Here is a 3,810-nt window from a genome sequence, read left to right as displayed (position 1 = left end):
TTTCTTGCTGTTGTCAATACTCCGTATGCTAGCTTCTGATAATGCGGGTACCTCTGTTTTGAAGGCGATAAAACTTCGCTGATGAAGTATACCGGCCTTTGTACTCCATGTAGTTTCCCTTCTTCCTCTCGCTCGACTACAAGTGCCGTGCTGACCACCTGAGGTGTGGCCGCAATATATAACAGGAGATTCCTTTTCCTTGGGCGCCACCAGTATCGGGGGTGTCGATATTGTGCGCTTGAGATCCTCGAAGGCTCTGTCCGCTTCTTCGTTCCACTCGAACTTTTCTCCTTGCTTGATCAAGGCGTAAAATGGCAACGCCTTTTCTCCTAGCCTGGCGACGAATCTGCTCAAAGCTGCGACTCGTCCAGTTAGCTGTTGTATCTCTTTTAACTTTGTTGGTTTCCGCATTGTTACGATAGCCTGTATTTTCTCCGGGTTGGCCTCGATCCCTCTTGCTGACACAAGGAACCCGAGAAGTTCTCCTGCCGGAACGCCGAAAGAGCACTTTGTCGGGTTTACCTTGAGAACAAACTTGTCGAGGTTGTCAAAAGTTTCTCTGAGATCATCGATCAATGTTGATCCTTCCTTTGTTGTTATGACGACATCGTCAATGTATACTTGGACATTTTTGCCAATCTGCGTGGCTAAACACTTCCGCATCATCCGCTGATATGTTGCACCCGCGTTTTTCAACCCGAAGGGCAGTGTTCTGTAGCAAAACACACCATAAGGGGTGACGAATTTGGTTGTAACCAAAATATGCGTCCAGGAAGGAAAGATGTTCACAACCTGCCGTGGAGTCGATAATTTGATCGATCCTTGGGAGGGGAAAGTGATCCTTTGGACAATGTTTATTTAGACACGTAAAGTCGACGCACATGCGAAGGACCTGTGTGTTTTTCTTCGGGACCAGCACTGGGTTTGCTACCCAGGTGGCTTCTGTGTGTATCTCTTTAATGAACCCAGCTTCTCCGAGTCGATTGATTTCTGATAGCATAGCTTTGCGGTTTGGTTCCGAAAAACGCCGCAAGGGTTGTCTGATTGGCCTAGCCAATGGATCCAAGTTTAAGGGGTGCTCGGCAAGTTCCCTGGGTACTCCTGGCATGTCGGCTGGACACCATGCGAAGATTTCCCAGCACTCACAGAGGAACTCGACGAGCGCGCTTTCCTATGCGAGGTCCATGTTAGTGGCGATAGCTGTCGTCTTTTTGGGATCTGTCAGGTGTATATGTACTTCCTTCGAGTTATTGGTAGTATCGAAGGTTGGTTCCTTGAGCGGCCTCCCGACGTCTGGCAAAACGTCGTAATCTATTGTCAGCTTTGACGCCATATACTCTGCTTGCATCCCGAAAGTTTCCGACAATCGATGGAAATCCTTGTCACACTTATCTGCTAGCGCAAAACTTCCCTTCACCGTGATTGGTCCCTTGGGTCCAGGGAGCCTCCACAACAAATATGTGTAGTGGGGTACTGTCATGAACCTGGCATACGCAGGTCGCCCCAATAAACCATGGTACCGTGATGGAAAATCCACGATCTCAAACTCCAGCCTCTCGATCCTATAATTCTCTCGGGTTTCGAACTGAACGTTGAGATGGATCCTCCCCAATGGATAACTTGGCTTGTCTGGTGTGATACCATGGAAACGCGTATCCGTTGGTTTTAAATTCGCCAAGGATATATTCATCTTCCTCAATGTATCTGCGTACATAAGGTTCAGACAGCTGCCGCCATCTATAAATACTCTTGATACGCCGAATCCTGCAATGGCTGCAGGTAAAATTAAGGCTGACTGCCCTGGTCGAGGAACTTGCTGCGGGTGATCCACTATGGTGAAGCCGATGTCCTGTCCCGACCAATTTAAATACTCTATTGTTGGTGGAGGCATTTTCTCTGCCATGAAAACTTGTCGCGAAATCACTATCTGAGCTCTGTTGGATGGCCTAGCCTTCTGAATCATCGAGACCGCGCCGTTGGCGTGTTTGTCGATATATGGAGGTGGGTGTGGTGCTGTCGCTATTCTGAGCTGGTGCCGATTTTCGTCCATGATTGCGGGAGGAGGCGGAAGGTGAACCTCACTCCTTGGTCCCTGAGGGTATCTGTTTGCTGCCTGTGCGTTGGCATGCCCTGCAAATCTGTTCAACGCCTGAAAAGTTCGACAATCTTTCTGCAAGTGTCCTGACTGCCTCTTTCCATTGTTGTCGAGATAAAAGTGCATTTGGCATGGCCCGTTCATCATATCTTCGGGAGATATGTACGGCCTCTGGAACCTTGGACCATTATTTTGCCTATTTTGGCGGGGACCATCCCGCTGCTCACCGCTCTTTTGAGAATCATCTCGATTATTTCCTTCATTATTTCCGCGGAAGCTGGCCGATATTTGGCCGGGACCGTTGTGATCTGAATACTGATGAGGAAAACGTCGTCTATTTTGGAAGTTCCTGTTACGATCCTCCTCTGGCGACCTATGTCGCTTGTTGTTGACAGCATCCTCTCCATCTGCCCACCGATTGGCTATTTCCATGAGTGCCGCTATTGTTTTTGGATTAGTCCTTCCGAGGTCCTCGATGAAGTCCTTCCTTCGGATCCCAGCGACAAAAGCATCTATCGCTCTCTCGTCAGATACATTTTCTGCCGAGTTTTTGATAATATTCCACCTCTGTATGTATGCTCTCATCGACTCGTCATACTTCTATCGACATGCTCTTATTCCTCTATTGACGCGGGTTTCTTGCACGTGGACAAGAAATTCTTGACGAATAGGTCCTCAAAGGTTTCCCAACTGTCAATAGATCCAGGTGGTAACTTCTTGATCCATGATCGAGCTGCGCCACTTAGATGCACCTGGATACTTTGCATAGCTGTCGCCTTAGTTCCACCCGTCAATTTTACTGTCTGCAGGTAATCAACCAGCCAATCATCGGGATCTTGCAATCCGTCGAATTTCTTATAACTATCAGGCAACTTGAAATCTGACGGTACTTGCGTTTTGTGGACTCGTCGAGTGAAACAGGGGAGCCCGCACAGATCTTCGTCATCTACTTCAGGTGATTGCCGACGTTCTCTCCTTTCTTGTCGCGCCCTTTCAACCCGTCTCTGTACCACTGTATCCCTAGCCGACGTTCTTGGGGGTTGTTGTACTGCCCCTGTAGGTCGTGGACTATTTTCTCTTGCGGCACCTTCGGGAGGTGTGCTCGTACTTGCAAACGCAGTTCCCATGACTCCTACTCCTGCCAAAGCCATGTTATACAATGCTTCTCTTGGATCTCCTGCAGGTGGTCTGTTCGCCAGTATGAAGGCCTGTGTCGCCATATATCCTGCTTCCGGGGTTTTTAGGATAATGTTCCCTCTCGTGTCGATCGACATGAAAGACATGTCGAGGTTCTGGATCAAAGTCTCCCTTTCAGCCTCAGGTATATTTTGCAGCCGAGATCTTGCTCTGTTTCGAGCTGATCTGTGACTATCTCCGGAAGTCCCTGATTGTCGGCTCAACTCCGCCCTTCGCCTGCTTGACGCGGAAGCCGCGGCTTGCCTCCTATCCAGCTCAATCTTCTGTTTTTCAAGCTCCCGCCTAGTACGGGCGAGTCTATATTGATATGCATGTAACTCTTCAGCTGTCGCTGTTACAGTCATTGGCTATGTGCCATCAATGGCTCTTGCAACTCTGTCCCACACTGTTTGCGGGAATTGCACCATCTCCCGTGTTTCAGGTCCAATATATTTGGTTCCCAAACCTCGCGTAAGATCCGCGGGGTCGACATATGGATTCCCTGCGTCATCGAATTTTTCTGACGTCTCCTCTTGTGG

This window comes from Lolium rigidum, unplaced genomic scaffold, assembly GCF_022539505.1.
Source record: "Lolium rigidum isolate FL_2022 unplaced genomic scaffold, APGP_CSIRO_Lrig_0.1 contig_54109_1, whole genome shotgun sequence".
NCBI lineage: Eukaryota > Viridiplantae > Streptophyta > Magnoliopsida > Poales > Poaceae > Lolium > Lolium rigidum.
This window is presented reverse-complemented; position numbering follows the sequence as displayed.